Source organism: Protopterus annectens, chromosome 6.part0 (genome assembly GCF_019279795.1).
Source record: "Protopterus annectens isolate FY-2018-M chromosome 6.part0, PAN1.0, whole genome shotgun sequence".
Taxonomy (NCBI): Eukaryota; Metazoa; Chordata; order Ceratodontiformes; family Protopteridae; genus Protopterus; species Protopterus annectens.
The window spans coordinates 1,390,471,255-1,390,493,593 of record NC_056737.1 but is presented as its reverse complement, the minus strand read 5'-3'; the positions used below and the strand labels follow the sequence as shown (position 1 = coordinate 1,390,493,593).

At 35.8% G+C, this 22,339-nt stretch overlaps 1 long non-coding RNA gene across 1 annotated transcript in view; it reads left to right on the top strand.

Moving 5' to 3' along the window:
* The window catches only part of LOC122804815, a 195,750-nt gene extending 188,589 nt beyond the window's left edge, over positions 1-7,161 (top strand). The window contains exon 3 of the long non-coding RNA XR_006365245.1: positions 5,493-7,161. This is a non-coding gene — a long non-coding RNA (uncharacterized LOC122804815). The remainder of the gene's footprint in view (positions 1-5,492) is intronic.
* The last annotated feature ends 15,178 nt before the right edge of the window (positions 7,162-22,339 follow it).

Sequence of the window (22,339 nt, the reverse complement as noted above, 5' to 3'; positions counted from 1 at the left end):
ACCTGTTAATCGATTTCCTGTTAATTAAAGTTAATTGAATTCATTGTGTCTACTAAACACACACACGAACTTCCAGTATAAAAAAACTAAATTTAAATAGTTATATAAGTGAACTATAATACATATAATAAATAAATAAAGATTCACCACAACATCTAAAAACATTGTGATGCAATTAAAATAAACTATGCCTTATAAATAATAAAAGTAGTTGAAGCTTTTTGGAAAAAAAATGGTCAAATAGTAAATAAATCAATGCTTCACAACTTTTCTGCTGTGATTTCAAACTGGTTTCATTTAAATAGGTTCATTCAACCTGGGTGCTATACTGGTATTAAGTTGCTGAAGAAGCTCCTGGAATTCAAGTCGGTTCTCCCAGTCACTACCACTAATGTTAATAGTAATCTTACCAAGAATGCCAAAAGTAAAACCTTCAAAGTTAGAACATATTCAAGAGTGCTTGTAAGGAGCATTAACCTTGTTTTTAGTTTTAATGTCATAGCTGTGCTCGTATATTCTTTCTTTAATGCCCTGTCTGTCCTTCCTATGTAAAATGGTGGGCATGTAATACATTTGGCTAAATAAACTATCCCTGTAGTTGAGTAGTTTCCTTTAATAAATCTAATATTGTTGTCATTTATGAATACTTGTTCAGCCTGAAAAATATATATGCACTGTTTGCAGTTTCCACATTTCCTTGTTCTCCCATATTTAACACTTTATTCATTCCCTCATGTTCAAACAAACTTCAAATTCTTTGAAACTTTGCTAACTATTTTGGGTTGGCTCCCTACTACTGTCTATATGTAAGGGCTAGATCTGAGAATGATGCAGTTCTTCTCAATAATGAATCTAATATCATAAAATTCATTATTAAATCCCAATATCATAACTGTTACAATGGCGGAGGTGTTGTCATCACCCTGTTTACTTAGGTCTGTACCCAAAATAGTTTTAAATTTCAGTTCCTTACTTTCTACAACCTCACTAACCACCTTCCTAACCATACGTCTTGGGCAACCCTGTCGTAAAACATGTTCTTTAATTTGTTGATTTCCTCCAGAAATGGGTCCAAGTCTGAAACCATTCTAACCAACCTAATGGCTTGGCCCTAACCAAACTGACTTCCTGATGCTATGGATATAAACCTGAATAGTGCAAATTAGTATTAAAACACATAGGTTTCCTATAAATACTGGACTTGAATCCATAATCTGCTTTTAAAATTACAGTATCTAAGTAATTAATTTGAGAATTGTTAAACAAGTAAGTAAATATTAGAAATTCTGCTGTGGTATTGAGGTACTTAATCAAACTACTAATACATTTTTCTGGACTGATAGTGTAGCGATGGGTTCAGCATGTGCTCCTTTGTTTGCCAATGTTGTTTTATACACATGGGAACTTTTACATGTATTTCAGCGTGAATTTTTCAAATTTTGCAAAATATACCTACACTATCTTTTTATTTTATGGTTAGTTCCAGAAGAATGTATTAGCAATTGTACTGAGTATCTCAATACTATAGCAGGATTTCTATGACTTACTTATTCATTTAACAATTCTCAAATGAATTACTTAGACACTGTAATTTTCAAAGCAGATCAAGGATTCATTTGTGCAATTCATCCATAAATGTCCAATTTTGTTGCACTTATAACATTTTAATTCACATTTTTTCATCCTGTCCTATTTCCTCACAAACATAACATCTTCTTTTGTCACACTAACCAAATTTCCTTCTTTTCCTTAAAAAGTATGTTTTGGGTTGAGTTGTCCCCAGTATTTCATGACACCCCTATTCATGCTTGATATATGTATATTTTTCTCCTTCTCTATTTGTAACACAATATTACAATCCCAGGTACCAGTCCATAAACACCTTTTGTCATAAACTTTTGCAATGTCCAGTATTTCTTTACATAAAGTTTTCAAATGTTCTTTCAAAGTCTCTCTTTCTACCTCTGTTAGAAATTGTACATGTATTTTCTTTTTTGTTTTTCTGTTAAATGCTTTCATCACATAATGATTCCATGTGTTACAGTCTTCCTTTTTTCATTTTCTGCTAGAAAATTTTCCATCGAAAATGTCACAAAATGTCTCTTTGTTAGTAAGAGTAAATGCTCTTACCTTTTTACACCCAAAGGAGCTATTAAACTCACTTTGTATCTATCAATTTCTTTGTCTTCTTTACTTTGAATCCTTGCCACGTACTTCCATTTTTCATTTTCTTCTGCCTTCTTTTCTGCTACTCCAGTTTTTCCTTCTTTTACTTTCTCTGCATATGTTCTCTTTTCCATCTCACCACTATTCTTCAAGATTGTCTCTGCATTCTCCTTTAGGATTTTCTCCATAATGCCCCCCCCCCCCCCCCCCAGGAAATATCTCCTTCATTTTCTGGTTCACTCTGTACCACCATTTCTTTAAGTATATCATTCCAAAACCCTCCCAACTGGAAAGTTTTAATTTTACATCTACCATTTGCTGACTCATCTCAATCAAACAAATTTGTTTGAAACATTTCCTCAGAATCCTGCACACATTCTCTGGTTTCGATAATTACTTTCTTTTTTCATTTCTTTCACCACTCCATAATCTCCTTTTCTCTCCATCTGCCTCCCCATTTCTCTAGGCCACCTCTGTACCTGAAAAGAAACAGGAAGTGCTCCTCCAAAATGGGTCCCACACACAACAATAATGAATAGGGAAAGTTCCCTGATCCCCTGGCTAAATTTCCCCTATTAGTATAAATATCACCTCATGTCTCCCCTGAAAAGAGTCTACTACCCTACTAGGCTAACCCAGTCGACAAAGGATAGATAAATAAATACATATATGCAGCTTTGCAGAGTCAAAGAAGGCTTTATAGAGTTTAGGAATAAGTCTTGCCAGTTAAATTACCTCAGTGAGAACAACAAACCCTGTTGTCGATGTGAGTCATACTGAGATAGACAGTGTAATATACACATACAGAAAACTCAAGATATTAGCATGGCACTGCACCATCTATGGCTTTCAGGTGGGATAACCATGTACAGTGGAAATATTGTGATGCACATCCCATGGTGGTGGTGGTGGTGGGGGGTCCAGGGTCACATCTTAAAGCATGCCTACAGTATGTAACTGGGGGATGCATGTTCATAGCACTAACTGCATCTGATAAGCTGGTGCATTATGGGGGAGTCCTTTGGCCATGCCATGGGTACAGTACAAAAATGGTAGGGGGCTGTCTCACAAAACTAAGTACAGTTCATAAACAGGTATATAAGGGAGCTGTTGCCATAAGTTTGGGCATCACACAGCATACCATACAGACTCACTGACTCACAGTTTTGGTCTACAAGTGTACATGTACCTGTATGGCCACCTAAGGGAGGTAATGGTTGGAAAAATTCACTGTTAAGGAAAACAAAGTGCTACTGCAGGCCACACATACATGTAAATGCCTGCATGGTACTGATTATCTCCTCTGCAGTCCTGTGGAACCAGATATGTTCCTCTACATGCTGTAGCATAATGCAAGGAACTGGTTCAGGATTGATGAGGCTGACAACTGCAATATCCTTTACATATTCACAGTAGGTCACTAAAAGTTCCAAGTAGCTAATATGATTAAAGCTTCAAATCAACAAGAATGGAAATACCATGCATTACCCCAGATGTCACTTGTTGGCAACACAGTTCAACAAGGTCCCTTGCTATCTCCTTGTCCACATTAAAACCATCCACAATCTGCTGGTTCCCTCAACTGGTGGCCTATCAGGTGCTGTTCATAGCTCTTTTTTTGCTGTATATGATAGCAATGAATGACATTGTGGGTGCTGACTCTTATAGTATCCATTAACATAGTGTACTGAGCTATAACTGCTGTTAATCCACAGTATTCTAAATTTATTCTGTACATTTTTGGTACCATTTCATGGGGTGGCAAAAGCCACATCACTATGGCTAGGCTTACAAATGCCCCAGGGCAGATAGCCTAGTACTATACTATGAAACTATGAAACATTGTTCCCCTCATATTCACTGTAATGCTTGGCTTAAAAAGCAGATACGTGCCATACTACACTGCACCCATGTTATACATTTTTGATCAGTCTGCCATTTTTGGTGTCATCATTTACATATAATACCTGGCTGATCTGTATGGAGTTCCTCATTTTCATATTATTATGTTACATACTGCTCTGTTTTGCCACTGTATGAACTCCCTGTTTCACTGACTAACCCACATCCTGCACATTGTCACTACCTGTGCTAATTTGTGCTGCAAAATCCACTAATGATCTATAAATCCCAGCCACAGAGTAATCATAGATAGATATAGACAGAGATATTGTTATCGATATATAGATAAGATAGATACTGATGCAGATAGATTAGATAGATAGATAGATAGATAGATAGATAGATAGATAGATAGATAGATAGATAGATAGATAGATAGAGAATCAGAAATGGGAGTATAAACTTTGCTTGCTTGGACAGAATGCATCAGCTGTCACTGTATATTGCATTAGCGCAATTACAACTTTTCCTGTTTTTGTACTTTTTGTCCCTTCTTTCTGTTAGTCACCAATTGACCCATTTGTTCTCTATCACCAGGGCAAGGATCTGCTGGTAGATTCCATCACTCAGACAGTCATCAGTAGTGGTCTGAAAATTTTCCTTTATAGCCCCATCTTGGTGTGTGCACTCAACTAAGCTGGAAGAGGCCTTGCAAGGGGCTGTTTACACTGGTCATCCCTTACTTCCACAGTGGACGTTGCCACCGAGCAGTCCCACCCTCAAACCATTAGTATAGGAAGAAGTTTCTCTGGCCTCCACTATGGGAATTACACTACCCACATGTTCCCTGAGCACCCACATCTCTCTACTCCCGATGGGAGCGATCAGGAGGCCACTTCCCTTCACTAGTCTCTATCCCTTCCTGCCTCCTTGAGCGCCAAGCTGTTAATCACACCCACAGTTGCCTGGGTCACAGGAGGGGCTCAATCTCTCTGTGCCAGTACAATCTTAACTTTTGTAATGAGTAAAACAAGTGTTTTCTATGAAATAGCATCATTTGCATTTACAATATGGTAAAATCAGGAGACTACAAGAATTATTGACAGCGCCAGAATTATTTTCAAACTATAAGGGGCTTAAGCAAGCAGAATAAAACTGGTTCTACAAAATGCTATCCAGAAATATGTAATAGCACTTGTATTATTTCTTCTCACTGCTCCTCCATTTATATTATATAATCATTGCAAGAAGATGTTATATGACTTAATTCTGCTAGTTTAAGCACAACAGAGCACGATATTTGGTTGCAGCAGCATTTTCTTCTTTTAATTGGCATTTTTGTCTGGCATGCTAGAATGACTTCTGAATTTTTAAATGCGCAAATTAAATTATTTAGTTAAAGGCATTCTTAGCTGCTACTACATGACTGAAATAAAGAATAATAGTCATTTTTTTTTAATTCACATTTTTTAAAATTTTTTTAGGTTGCTAATGGATATGGTTCCTCGTATAAGGCAAACTCGCAATTATGAAATGTTTGAATAAAGAAGGTAGAAGAAGAAATCTTAAAGATTTTCTGTGGAAAAGAAAGACTGTATAAATTCCACAGAAATATTCAAGCAGGAGGTGCCAACATCCTTACTGAATATGAATTTTTTCTTCAATACGTTTGTATTCTGTGACACACAATATCATCAAGTCATGAACACACAAATTGTGATGTTTACAAAGAAAATAACATTGTAACCATGTTTGTGTCTTCTTGAAAAATATGTAAACCAGTGTTGGATGTTGGATGTATATAAGAAGATATATTGCAATGTAGATTACTTACTTCTAGTCTGTAAACAGTATATATTGTTTGGCCTGGTTTTGAATATTTCATTTCAGCATTTGCTGTTTTACTTAAAATCGCAACTGTGAAAGCTGACTGACAGTTAAAATTTAAATTATTTTACACTAAATAGATATGTACCATCAGACTGAAAATGAAGCACAACTATTAAAAATTTTGTTTCCTTCCTTACCTATTTTAGCAGCAACACTTAAGTACATGTTGCTATGCATTGTGTACACCAGCTTAATGTTCAACTACCAGTGCATGAGTTGTTCAGAAAATATATATGTTTCTAAACAATTATATATGTTACAGAACTAAGCACACTACAACAAATTTATAAATGTGCTCTGAAATCATACAGTTTACTTGAAAACAAAGATATGTATTGCTTTTGTAAGTCTATATTACTTCAAGAAAGTCACATATATGTTTAACAATCTAAGAGGCACCAATGATGCAAAGTAACAGAAAAATGTGATACTGCTTTAAATCTCTGTTCTGTAGCACAATACATTCATTTGCCAGTGGCACATTTTCATTTTATTGTTAAGTTTAGCAAATTTAGTACAAACTAAGCCAAGAGCCACAGCGTGCTTGTTTACAGATACTACATGGAAGAAAGCACAGAGCTCTTGAGTAGGGAGGAATATTAGCTTAAGTAAAACCTTATTTCATTATGTAAGACATGTCATTACAGTATTTTGGACTGTAGCCATACAAAAAAAAATCAACAGATGTACTAAATTCTTGATGGATCTCAAAATGCAGCCACTTTAAATCTGGGTGCAAAGATGTAATCTACAATAATAGACGTGTTCACACACATATACACACTGATTGGGATGCTGTTATAGATCACATTGCATCATATTCCTGATACTCTACTGATAGCATTGCAGATATCTGCAGGAAAAATGTGCTGCTAGTTATTTGTGTTATCATCAGTCAGTTCTATAACTCTAGAATAGAACAAATAGTGCAAGTACCTGCACCTATTAGAAAATATTTGGAACATTTCAAGCTCATGATCAAGGGACTCATGAGTAGCATATTGCCACTTTTTAATTGCATCACTCTTAAAGGTGTATATTCTGGAATGGTAATAAAGATAAAAAAAAAAATCTTCCCCCAGGAAAGGGCAGGATTAACATAATAAGCACAACACATAAAAGCACAGTCAGCTCAGCATAAATATCTATACAGCCAGCCTTCAAATATGAATCTGCCTCAGTTCTTAATAAAAGCAACTACAAAAGCACAGTGAAAGCATAATTCTAATGGCAGTTTCTATTAAAATTTAATGTAATGACACAGCAGCTGAGTCTTGCATTCTGAATTATAAAAGCACCAATTAATCATGAAACAGTGGCCACTACAGCAGATAGTTCACATCCATTCAGATGATCATATATTATGATGTTACTGTTATTAGTTAAGAGAACAAATGTTTGCTACAACGTTTTAACATCTGCAGACTTACAGAAAAAGAAAGGGATCGTTGCACAATTTTACTTTACCTTGCACATTTTAAAGAATATCTATGACACAGTGGAAATGAAGTGTACTTTGACTTGGCTTTTCTAGAATGACTTCTTTCTGGAAATAACACCATTTTGGCTGCCCCGGGTATGCATCAGTTCATAATACCATACATGACAGTTTGTTTAAACTGCTGTAGCAGAAACTTAAATATAAATCTGCACTTAAAGATTGTTTAATGCAGCATTAATTTATAAGCACTATCATAGTGAATTTACATTAAGTCTTTGTTTTTTGAAATAGGGTGGAAACCATAAATTGCCAAATCTTGCAGACCAGCTAAACATTTGTACAAATGTAAAATAATAGCCCTGTCCTTTCTCTTGCTTTTATTTTCCCCTTACTTCCTCAGCTCTGAAAATCTCTCTGCATATTAAAATATAAACTCCATTTATTCTATACAGATTTCTAGTTTGTCAATGTGAAACGTCTTGACACTTGTAGAATAAATGCTGAGGGGCAGGAATGTTTGCCTCTAGAGTTCTGTTTCATAAATGGTACTGTTACTGTATTTTTAAAAAAAAGTAGGTTGATATCTTTCAAGGTTAGCAGAAGAAACAAAAGAAATAAAAATAGCAAATGTTTTGTTTAAGAAAAGGTATTACAGATTTTTTTTAAGAACTAACTTTGTTGTGTTTACAGCTCCAGCCTGTCAATGAGTATTGTGTTTTCATTAGTGCTTACTTAATGCTATTATCTATGATAGTGTTGTTATAGAGTCCTAGCTGATTACAGTGGTTTGTGGGTTACAGTGGTGAATAAATGGTTGGCGTATATTCTCATACTAAGCAAAATGGTTTTGTCACTATGAAAAGCTACTGAATTTACTAGTATAAAAGTAGATGTAAGGATAGTTTAGACAATTTTAGAGCTCAGGTCTACCAGTGAAGGCCTTAGAATAATTACAGTCAAGTTTTATATGGTTGTTTGAGAAACAAAATGCTATGCTACCCATCTACTAATTTTTGATTCCCAGTATACCTAGATATATTAATAGTAATGCGGAACAAAAAGTCCAGCGTAATAATCTTGACAATATTAAAAGAAACAGAAATTGTCAGAAAATTGCAGTTTGTTCAGCTAAATAGATGTACTCAGGTATGCTGTGATGCATTGTCTCTATATATCTTATATGATATTTTTGAAGTCACGTGTGCTGCATCTGAGGTATTGTCATATGTTGTAAAAAAAAAAAAAAAAAAAAAAAAAGGGACACCTCTTTTTCTCCCTTTTTAGTGGGTCCATGATCTAAAATGAGATTGTTTAACATATGCTTCTCTGGCAGTATTAACATTTTCTACAAGGTGCTATGATTTTGAAGTAAAAATGTGATTTCAAGAGGGGGAGGTCCACTGCAGCTATCACCACCAATATGCGGCTTCTGTGTGGTAATGTACCACATGAAATATTTAACATGATATGTATGGAGTGCTGTGATTACACTCCAAAATCAAAAAACAGATAAACCTCTGACATGCTTCTGTAGCACAAGACCCAAATGCAACAGCACTTTCAGAGGTGCATAACAATTGTTACACAGTCCCTAAGTATCGTTACGTTTGGGTATCACTCAAGGAATGTAAATTCTCCCTGAACTGTCATTGAATATCTTGCCTCATATTTTGTCCATGGAACTTTATACACATCAATCTGTAAGTAAGTAAATTGGAGCAGTATTTAAATACTGACCCTGAATTTTTCCTACATTTATATTTATATGCTGTCTGTGTGACAGCACTTTGCAAGTGCTTTACTGGCTTTTACAGCCATTAAAACACTTTGAACGTTTTTTGTTTTATAGTTGGTAGTACATGGAGTAGATAAAACTTCATAGACTACAAAAAGTTATGATCAGGTCCTGCAGACCCTAACCAACTACTGTGTGTTCTCGAGAAGAATCACAAAATTCTCCTCTTGCACTGTGATCTCGAGGTGAATTTCTTGACAAGTCTCAAACACATAATAATATGGTTACAATTGCAGACCTGATCATATGGTATATATACATGTGTATATATATATATATATATATATATATATATATATATATATATATATATCTATTATATATATATGTGTATATATATATATATATATATATATATATATATATATATATATATATATATATATATATATATATATATATATATATATATATATATATATATATATATATATATATATATATATATATAATATTATATATATATATATATATATATATATATATACATTGTGCCCTTCATATGATTGAACTTTCAAAAGTTTGACTTTCATATGGTCGAGACCATATAATCGAACGTTTGAAAGTTCAAATGCTTTTAATGGAGATCTCCATACAGCGTGGAACAGGAAGATTTCCCTTTTCCGCACTGTAGTGCGATCTCGGACTTGGTATTTATAAATAGCAGGGGGTGTGGGGGGCTGGGGGCTTGCCCCCCACTAAAACCGTTCAGGTAATTGTTTTTCTTTTTTTTTACTTTTTTGATTAGATGTTTGAACTTTCAAAAGTTCGATCATATGGTCTCGGCCATATGAAAGTCGAACTTTTGAATGTTTGGTCATCTGAAGTAAACCGATGCACGGGTCCATTTCTTAATTTCAAAAGATCACAATCTCGAGAATCATAATATCGAACCCAGCATCTGGAGGTTGTGAAATCTCGAAATTAAGAAATAAAAAAAAAAAAAAAGACAGCTGCTAAAACCATGTTTTTGCAGGGGGCAAGTCCCCTTGCACCCCCACACCCCCTGCAACTTAAATATACTAACTCCGAGACCATGCTACAGTGAAGAGAATGGTAATGTTCCTGTTCTGCACTGTATAGCGATGTCCATTACCATTCTCTTCACTGTACAGCAATCTCTGAGTTAGTACATTTATGTTGCAGGGGGTGTGGTAGGTGCAGGGGGCTTCCCCCCTGCAGAAACATAGTTTTAGCAGTTATCATGTTTTTTTTTTTATTTCTTAATTACGAGATTTCACAACCTCAGGATTCTGGGTTTGATATTATGAATCTTGAGATTGTGATCTTTCAAAATTAAGAAGGGGACCCATATATACATATATGATTATATTTAACTTCAACATTTCACTTAATCAACAAGAAAATACAGTGTTTCATTTCATCTAAAACTCATTTAATAGATACCATTGATCGACACTCATTTCACTGACAATTTCATACACACTAAATATACCTCCAAAACCTTTTTTGCAGGGGGCAAGCCCCCCGTACCCCCTAATGTGGGGGACCGGCCCCCACACCCCCTAACACAAATATACTAACTCTGTCATTGCACAACCATAGAGATAAAAATAATGCGCCTTACACACTGAATGACTGCTGGTGCACATATGAATGCTCTTTACACATTAAATCACTGCTGGTGAACATGCGAATGATCCTTACACACTGAATCACTGCTGGTGCACATACAAATGCTCCTTACACACTAAATAACTGCTGGTGCACATACAAATGCTCCTTACACTCTGAATCACTGTTTGTACACATACAAATTCTCCCTACACACTGAATCACTGCTGGTGCACATACAAATGCTCCTTACATACTAAATCACTGCTGGTGCACATACGAATGCTCCTTACACACTGAATCACTGCTTGTGCACATACAAATGCTCCTTACACACTGGATCACTGCTGGTGCACATACAAATGCTCCTTACACACTGAATCACTACTGGTGCACATATGAATGCTCCTTACACACTGAATCACTGCTGGTGCACATACAAATGTTCCTTACATGCTGAATCACTGATGGTGCACATATGAATGCTCGTAAACACAAACAGGAGCAGGTCCAGAAAAATAACTAAGTAACCAAACTGTCTGGACTAAAGAGAAGGGCACCATGCTTAAAAATTACTCCTTTAATGTACCAGAAAAACAGTATTGACACTGCACACAATACAAAATCTGTTTTCGTCCAAGTATCCCTCAGACTTCTTCAGATACAATAAATTAGCTGAACTGAGCACTTCCTTTTATACCACTGTTTGAAACCAATTAAACATAATTAACCTAATTAAATTTTTTAAAGGTACAAACATCCTAAATGTTAATAAAATGTAATATACTAAAATATTTTAAAAATTCCAAAATAGTTTTGCTAGCTTACATAACAAAAATATATAACAATATTGTTGATAAAAACCTTAAACTTGTATGTATTTTAGTATATATCTACATATTATATACAACACTTAAAGTTTTGCAGATCTAAGTTTTAGCAGAGGTACCAAAGCCCTATTAGCCTCAAGCACAACCTGCCAGAAGGTCTCCCTGTATTCTAACTTGGTTTCCCAGGGGCCAGCCCTGACATCTCTGGGAACTATTTCGATAACAAAAAAAGAAAAACTAGCATTAACACAGTCTGTGTGTCTATAGAGCATTACTGTTGTTCTTTTTCCTGACATCATTTAAATGTTCGTAAATCCTGCGTGTCAACTGCCTTTCAGTTTTTCCAGAGTATAAGGCTTTGCATGCTCCACATGTTACTAAGTACACTAAGTCTTCTGAGTTACAATTGGAATAAGTCTTAGTAGCCAGCAAGTTCTGCCTGGTTGCAATAAAGACCTCTTCACCTTGTAAAATATGGGCACACTGGGAGCAGGCCCCACCTTTGTAGGTACCTCTCCTTTTATGTGAATAAACATTGAGATTATTGGCATATTCTAATAATTTACATTGAGATTATTGGCATATTCTAATAATTTTTTTATATTTTGTCCTTTTCTAAAGACCACCTTCAGCAGTTTATTTTTCAGATTACTCAAATCAGTGCGCTCAGAAAATCTGTTCCATTCCCTCTCAACAATATTCTTAATTAATACTGTTAGAAATAGTAAGTCCAACACCTAAAATCGGTGGATATTTGTCCTTTCTGCCTTGCAAAACCTCAGTTATGATTGCTGAAATAAGGTCCTTAGGGTAACCCCTCTCCACAAACATTTTCTGTAATGTAGAAAATTCCTCTAGAAAGTCTACATCCAGGAATGTCATACAACTCACACGTATGTATTGTCCTTTAATAATTCCGTCCTTCTGAACATTCCTCTAGAAAGTCTATATCCAGGAATGTCATACGACTCACACATACGTATTTTCCTTTAATAATTCCTTTCTTCTGAAACAGAGGGTGTGCACTAGTAAAACTAATGTATGTATTGGAGAAGGTCGATTTTCTGTAGATAGCTAACTTAAAGCCCTCACTCAATTTATGTATAGACACATCCAGGTAATTCAATTTTTCAGGGGTCACTTGATGTGTAAACTGGAGAAAGTTAGTGGTTTGTGTTAAATATTGTATAAATTCTTCCAGCAATTTGAGACTACCAACCCAAAAAATACAGAGGTCATCAAGGTATCTAGTATCTAACTTCCAAAACACAGAGTATGGATTTGAATGTACAAATTTAAATTCCCACACTGATAAAATAATATCAGCATAAGTGGGGGCACAATTGGCCCCCATGGCTACTCCCTCTTCCTGCCGAAAAACTTCCCCTTCAAAAAACAGGACATTTTTTTTTTGAGAACAAGTTCAGCCAACTCTAAACAAAGAAAATTATCATTGTCTGAGACCCCTGCCTTCATTCTAAGAGCTTCTTCAAGCCATGGCAGGCCTGTATTGTGGGGAATTACTAAACAAAAGTCCACAACATCAATTGTGACAAACTTAAAATTTTTAGAAAAGTGTTCAGGCTTCACCCTAGCAAGAAAATCCCAAGAGTCCTTTAATATATGGGTCTCTCCACTCCACAAGACTTTTAACTTCCAATCAAGATATTTAGCCAAAGGTGCTATTTTTGAGCCTTCTGATGCAACAATGGGTCTGAGAGGGGGGATCATCAACATTCTTGTGGACTTTGGGTATTCCAAAAATGGAAGGCACCCTAGGTGTAGTGTTTTCTAAGTATCGGGAAGTCTCAAAATCAATAACCCTCTGGTCAAACAAATCTGTCAAGGCCAAATCTATTTTCTTGTAAGAAATGTTAATTTCATTAATGGATACCTTACTGTATCTAGTCACATCATGTAAAATAGAAAATATTTTGGCTTCATATAAGATTTTGTCCATAAGAACGATGCACCCTCCCTTATCGGGTTCCATTAACCTAATACATGGGCTCGAGCATAGTTCTGTAAGGAGTTTATTCTTGTTTATATTCAAATTATACCTAACTTTAGTGTGTTTAAGAGTTTTTCTGATCTCCTTCTCCCAACACACTCTTCAAGTTCCTTAATTGGGGGTGTAATGGACAATTATATGTGCTAGCTTTTCTAGGAACAGTTGAATCAAGTAATGATATAGTCCCCGCAAGCATAGTCTCCAGATTGTTTTCTTATGAACATTTTTAGATCTAATATAACCTAGGGAAGATTCTTCTTCTTCACAGGGATGTATTTAAACCCCTTCATAAACAGGCTGAAAAAATCTTGTGTACCTTCAAGGCAACTATAATTAAAAATATGAAAGCCCTGCCAGCTAAAGACATTAGAATTGCCAGTACTACAAAAGTGAACAGGGATATCACATTCTAACATGGATTTCTCCTGTATCCCCCTCCCCTGTGGTTGTGGGTAACCCTGTAAAAATGGTTATTATTGTTGTTGTGTTTGTTTAGGAGTCTCTCTGACCTACGTGGTGATGTATATCCAGTACCATTGTCAGTATTCTCCATTCAGACACACTGTGAACAACCTGTTTGTGTCTATCCTAAGCTTGCTGCTGTGTATAAAATTCATGTGTGGAATTATTATAATCCCCCGAGCATGTAATGTATTATTGGTGGATAATGTTTACCCTCTCTGTATTCTTTGATATCCCTGTCAAGTTTCTTGTATTTTCTGTTCAGAATTTCATTGCACTTTTTGTCAATGTTATCCCTAACTTCATAATATTTCTTTTTTCCTGCCTCTATTCCAAACAACAAATGACTAGTAACACATCGGTTAAACATGTCTATCTGTTCCTGTAAGCAAATCATTTCACGCTCATTGTTTTTAATAATAGCTTTTAAAATATCCAATCCACATTTATCAAATATACTAAGCAAATCTTTGTAAAATTCAGATCCAGTGTGCACATTACTCGGATATCTATAAACCCAAAGGCTTTTAGGTACAATCCTGAGGTTTATGCATTCATTAACGAATGCTCCTTACATGCTGAATCACTGCTGATGCATATATGAATGCTCCTTATACAAGGAATCACTGCTGGTGCACATACAAATACCCCTTACACACTGATTCACTGCTTGTGCACATATGAATGCTCCTGACACAATGAATCACTGCTGGTGCCCATACTTAAACTTCTGTTCATGGTGGAACAACATAATAGAGGGAATTATTATGGTAAAAATACTGATCAACACTAATTTGCATTGGAATTCATATCAAAAACCACACCAGCAGTCATTTTCTATAGCATTTCTCACTTTTTAATTAATGAGTGTCAATCAAATGAATTTTAGAATAAATGAAAGCAGCTTTTATTGTTGGTAAACTGAACTGACAATCAAATGAGTGTCACCCACATATATACAGATAGAGAGATAGATAGACAGACAGACAGATATCTACATCTATCTATCTATCTATAAATATGTGTGTGTGTGTGTGTGTGTGTGTGTGTGTGTGTGTGTGTGTGTGTGTGTGTGTGTGTGTGTGTGTGTGTGTGTGTGTGTTGTGTATCTTTGTGTGTGTGTGTATATGTATATATATGTATATATATATATATATATATATATATATATATATATATATATACATATATATATATATATATATATATATATATATATATATGAGCGCTACAAAATCCTGAAACCAAAAATCCCGAGACCAAAATCTTGAAAGTTCAAAATACTGAAAACTCAAAATACTGAATCTCATAATACTGAAAACACACAGGATACCAACACTTATATATATATATATATATATATATATATATATATATATATATATATATAGACATACAGTAGCAGAGGGATATAAATAGCTTAAGCATGTTTTAACCAATATAAGTGCAGTTTATTTAGCTATAGATCTCAAAGTGCCCTCTACATATTGACTGAGTTGTGCACATAGAACTCTCACATCTTCTCCAATTTTTTATAATTTAATTGCCCTACTTGAGAACAGATTCACACATTTACCCTTATTAAAATACAGCTTGCAGGGTTAAATAAGTACTTTAGGGAAGCCCTAAGAAGTAACTTATAAATGCATCATATCTTATGAGTGTTCAGAATGTAATCCTCTAAAGATGAATGTCCTATTAGTCCAACAAATAATGTCATAGTTTTAGAGTGCTCTTAAATCCTTCATATGAACATAAGATTATGCGACAGAAAGAGGCCAACAAATCTATTTACTCCATCCTTTATGTTGCAGCACACCTTCCCCCAATTTATCTCACACTAATAGAATCTCTGTCTTATTCCAAGTCCTTAAGTGTTCTCTGGTAATCTGTTTGATTTTCCCACCACTCTCTCTGAGATGGAGTACTATATTGCATTCATTCTAAATCTGCATCTGTGTCCTCTTTTCCCCGTCTTTCTTACATTTCCCCTTCAATTGATTAGGTGTTTATATAATGCAGCCTCATTTATTCATGCATTTGTTCATTTTTAAAACTACTAATCCTTTTAAGAATCAGTGTGATAGCAAGCTAAGCAGGGTAGGCCAGGTTTCCCCACTCCCAGGAATGCACTTCAACTCAAGCATTTTGATCCTCATTCATTTTCTGACCAGCAGTGATATATAATCCCTCCAATGTGTCTTGGATCTGTCCAAGAGTTTCCTTCCACTGAGCTGCACCTCATACATCTTCCATAGGAGGTACTCCATGGACATCATCATAAGCTTCTCAAACCACCTCAACTGGCTCAACATGAAAGAGCAGTAGCCAGAGCCCAGGTGTGGATTGCTGAATTCCTCATTGTAACATGGGATATGATCCCAGCTACACTGTGAAGTAACCTTATTTATACCACTGACAGTAAAATTATTTCCCCTTCAGTCACTACCAAAAGCTCAAGACAGTGTCTAAGAATAGGGATGTAGGTGACTGGTCAGGTGAGTACTCTGCCATGTGACTCCATGCACAGGAAAAGACCTGCACTACTGCTTCAGCTGCAGCTGCACTCATTCACTAGTCAATCTCCTTATCCTCTCTGCATTCTTTCATGAACATGACTCTAAAATATTTAAACTCCTCCAGCTGAGGCACCTGTTTTCTCCTCTCGTGCATAAAGCAATCTACTCATTTCCAGGACAGAACCGTAACCTTTGATATAGAGATGTTGATTTTCATCCTAGCCTCCTCAAACTCAGCAGTGCTCCACAGCATGCTACATATCACAGTCACATGAGGCTAAGAAGATATCATCTGCAATAATAATGGTGCAGCCCTTATATCCCCAAACTGAATCTACATTGATATCCTGACCATGAAAATCAACAGGAAAGAAGACAAGACTTGCCCGTTCTGGAGTCATACACCCACCTTGTTTATGTTTGATTTAATGCCAGAAATTCAAACTCAGCTCCTTCTCCTCACATACAGAGACTGAATGGCATGCAGGGCAAGTCCTAGGAGCTGGTAATGTCCCAGCACTTCCCTCAAGATGTTTCTGGGTACAGCATTTACAAACTCCCATACTTATGCTAAGACTAAAAGTTGGTCAGCTAAATCAAAGGCTCACTTATTGGATGAAATCTTCTTTCCAGAAAACTAGCATATGCCTTATTAGGGAGGATGATAGTTCTGTGATTCAAAGACACACCTCTCTCCCCTGTTGTAAATGGGGACCACTACCCCCAAATAACTAGTCTAAACATACTGTCCCAGCCTACCTTGCAATAGTGAAAAGACATGTTAATCAAAACAGTTCCAAAAAGTTCACCTGGGTGTCACCTTTCATAGCTCTGCCACAGTAAAAATGTTAAATTGTTGAAGTGATCTCATTTATCAAAATGGAGCCAGTTCTACAATCTGTACTTGACATTGTCTCCTCAGACGAAAGCATGTGCATTAGATACAGGCAGAGCTATAACTAGTCATCTAGGCACCCTGAACAACCCCCAGACTGGTGGTCTCTTCAAAGTTGAGAACTAAACAAAAAAAGGTTTTTCTTAAAGACGATGACAAAAGAAATGAAGTCACAGAACTCTAAACTGCAGCAGTGAGCTTATGCAAGCTCTTTGTTGCATACAGTACTACACTAAGCTAATAAATATATTCATTTAAGAAGCCACAATATCACCTATGTCTTTCAAAATCAGTCTCAGTATTACACTTATATTCCCCCTTTGTCTCAACATAATTATAGCTCTGAATTCAGAAGTTCCTCAAAGAGGTCCTTCCACATCTCAGCAGTATCCCCAGACAAGGTCAGTGTTTACCATCCTTGCTGAGAACAGACTGAGCAATATCCCACCTCACTTCCTGCATCACTGGATAATTTTTAAGCACTGCTTTGAGGCCATGTGAAAGTCACACTCATGGTCTGTTCAAATTCCTCCCAAGGCTAGGCTTTTTCTTTGATGATTGCTGTGCCGGTCCTCAAATCTAAATACATTCCTTGTTAGCACTGCATGGAATGCCTCTTTCTTTAGGCTGACAGTTCCCTTCATCTCTAATGTTGACCACTGCATCCTAGATTTTGTTCTTATTTTACATTTCATAACTGGGTAAGTGCACCTATTCAGCATAGAAAGCATTCGTCACACATGCAGTGTAGAAAATTGGTTTACAAAAGTTTAGAGAATATAACTGGATAGTGTGCATTATAAACCATACATATACTACACTGATTTGCAAAATAAGCTGTAGTGTAGATAAATATTACAACTAAAACCGAAGTTTACAGGATATTACCAATATATGAAATGTACATAGTTACACTGCTAGTAATTTTATTATATTTTATTTATTTCATTTTACATTTGTTTACCACGATAGTCCAATTGGACAAAACTATCCTTTTTCAGCGGAGGCTCAAGGAGAAAAGCTCCACAATTACAGACAACAGAACTAAATAAAAAAATGAATATATATATATATATATATATATATATATATATATATATATATATATATATATATATATATGGTTACATGGCATAATATATACAATGATATTTAAGCAACAGATAAGTTTTGCTTAGCATTCACAGAACAATATTTTTAGGCTTAAAAAGCACACTGGAAAATATTTATTAACTAACACAGAGTCTGAAAAGGAGTACTTGTCATGAATTGTATTCATATAAGATGCCAGTTAGTAAGCTTTTTGCTGACCAGGGATTTTATTATTACCCTTCCTGACTTTTGCCATGCAGTTTTTTTCTTTTGCTGTATATTCTGTTTGATTTGGATCCCACCAGCATGGTTCATTCCTGAGGCTAGTTCTGGGTTGTTTGCAGGTGGAAATTAATTCATCAGGCACAAATAGTTTGGCTAAGCATTCCCAGGACAAGAATGAGTGCTGTTGATCATTAGGTATTATCATATATCCAAAACAAATATGCACCCATTTACTTATTTAGATATGCATGTTTCAATATCCCATATATGCCTCATTCCTATATGTGACTGGCAGGTGCTAAATGCTTTAACTGTTATCCCACTGTAGTTAATATTTGTTTGCAAAAGAAACAGTCACATAGATGTCTGACTTCTACTAATAGCATCAGTCAATGTACAAAGGGCAATTGGCCTGAAGGGTGTACTCAGCTGCCTTGATAATGGCCACCAATGCATACCATATCCATTTAAGCCTTTACACTGTACAGCAACAGATTAGCATTACAATCACTAGCTATCCAGAATTTCACCCATCTCAGACTAAAACAAGCACCTTCCTGTGCAACCTTACCAAGAGTAATTAAATATTGGTTAGAATTTTTACTCATGTACACCTGCATAATGGGGGTATTCAAAAAAGTTAACTTTACAGTACTTATTGTGCTGTATGTACTCCATTAACACTATGGGGCTGCCTAGTGTTTCAGAGACATGAAAGAGCTTTGTACTGTAAAAGCTCCCTAGCAACTCATTTGCATGTTTCTAAATGGAACATTTAGTGCAGTTGGAACAATCACATTAGTATTCTTCCTACCAATCCACACAGTGCTGTTACATGTGTACTTATACACACATTCTGACACACACATTATCAGTCACTCTCCAGTATTTCTCTCTGTCTCACACACACACACACGCACACACACCAACTACTCATGCCCCACCTCACACACAGTCTCCCAGTACTTACCTGCTGTAATGCTAAATGCCACACTGCTTCCACAGACAGTAGTAAGTGAATGTCATAGAACAAACTGTTCAGTCCCACTTCTCTGCTCTAAAATAGTATGGCAGAGCTTGATTTTGAATCACTGTACAATATTTTGATCCAAGAGTAAGGCTCTGGAGAAAACTTAAGGTTAATTTACATTAGCCACAGTCCCAGACTACCATGTCTGTGTGCAGCATTCTCCAGTAGACCCATGTAGTTCTACTTGCCAGGCATTTAATACCACTGTATTTCAGTTGTTTTTGAATAATTCCCTCTTACTGTACTGAGTAATCATGCTAGAACCAGGGCAGCACAACATGCTATGTGCTTCTGAATACTATCAATATTTTCCAGAACAATGGCAATGTTCCAGCCCCAACAACCTCCATCTCAAGCTTTAAGATGTGCTGTCACCAGTTAATTTAAACTGGCAAACCAAACAAGGCAGCACATTTCTGTTTAATCTTTACATAAACCATTCTTTAAAGATTTGAACGGTAATAACTTAAGCAGTTACATTTTGAAGGGTCACTGCTCACAAGTTAATTTGCCAGTAAAATGCACAGACCCTTAAGAAAATAAGCAAACCATCAGCTGTAAGCATTCAAAGATTATATAGGAAACTTCTTTACCTGGAATAAGTTGAAGCATTTTCTATTCAAATAAATATATGAATGGTAGAGGATTCACACAAAGAAATGTAAATAAAACATTGATATGGACAGATCATGTTCAGAAAAAAATACCTAACTTTCAACTAGAAACTATCTGCTTCTGGGTAAAAGATACACTGAGCACTTACTTTTAAATCCAAAAGAAAATTTTTGGAGCCCTTACAGGCAGTATTATACAGCTTCATGTCTGCCTCCAAGGATGTCCTTCAGCAGGCAAACCAGCAACTCCTGCAACTTTCATAACTGAATTTTGTAATTTTTTAAATCAACAGTTTCTTTATTTATTAATCACCAATAGGATTTTCTGGGGCTCCATTTGAAATTTAGTAGATGCCGTCCTTTTTCCACAATTACACACTTCTCATGGAAGGGTGGAGACAGATGGGAGGAGGGGACCCAACAAGCAACTATTCAAATAAGGCATCAACACATGACCTACTCAGAATCATCAAGAAGCAGATTTTGCAACAGTGCACAGATTTATGGGGAGGGTTTTCTTGTTGTTCAGTCATTAAGATGAATATGGCTCATCTTATTGTGACCTCGAGGACTTTAGCATACCAGACATGTTTGTAAAGAACTGTTTATTCAAGTTTTTGCAAATTCATATTCATTACTTCTGTAGTGTTTTCTAGCCTCTACCACCACTTTTTGGAGTTTGATTTTTCCTGCCATCAGTGTTTTCTCTGCTGAAGCTTCACATTATGTGACCAAATTATTTGAGTTTTGGTTTTACTATTAGGCCTTCCAATGAGCAGTCTGCATTTATTACTTTAGGTACTGACTGGTATGATCTTCTTACAGGTCACATAATTCTCAAGCATTTTCTGTAACACCATAGTTCAAAACTATTACTTTTCTGGTGTATAGCCTTACTTATAGTCCAGTTCTCAAAGCCATATGTTACTATCTGGAATAGCTTTCTCCCCACATTCATTTATTGACAAAGTGATGTCTTTGTTGTCTAACATACCCAGGTCTGTCATAGTTTTCCTTACAAAAAGCAAACAAGTTTTAATGTCATGGGTGCAGCTACCAACTGCAGAGACCTTTGAGCCCAGGAATATCAAATCTGTCACTGCCTGCACTTCTTCCCCTTTTATTTGCAAAGCATTGTTAAGGCTGGAGGAAATCAGATTAGTATTTTTAATATTGAAAAACAAGCCATTGGTTTGCACTTTATACTTGCACTTTCATCAACATGGTCTTCAACTCTTACTTTCTGCCATCATAGTCTTTTAATTTGCATATCCGAGGATGGTAATTGTTCTCCTGACAATTTTAAATTGAGCACCTGATTCATCTAGTCCAGCATTCTGCATGATTAATTCGGCACATAAATTGAAGTTAAATAGGCCCTGTAAATCCTTCCCATTCTCCTTTCACAAGATTGAAGCAGTCAGCTATTCCATATTTGGTTCTGTTGTTTCTTGTTTTACATGCATATTCCTTTGGAGGCAAATAAAGTGAATGAGTGTCTACATTTCTTTAAGAAATTGACACCATTTATTATGGTCCACAAAATCAAAGGCTGTAGTTTAGTCAATAAGAAGTAAATATGTTTCTGGAATTAATTTGCTAGCAATTTGATCTTTAATGTCTCTGAACTTTCTAGAACCTACTTGTACATCTGGGAGTTCTCAGTCCATATATTGCTGGTGTCTAGTTTATAAAATTTTGAACATTACCTTTTTAGCATGTGAGGTAAGTGCAATTGTTCAATAATTTGAGCATTCTTTAGTATTGCTTTTTATGGGACTGGAATACAAACTAACCTTTTCAAGTGCAATGGTGAAGGTTGTTTTCAAAATTTACTGGCACATTTTATGCAGCAATGAAATATCATCACTGCTGAAAGATTTTAAACAGTTTTACTAACATTCCATGACTTCCTACAGCCTTGTTATTAGAAGGATTTGCAAGGCCCATTT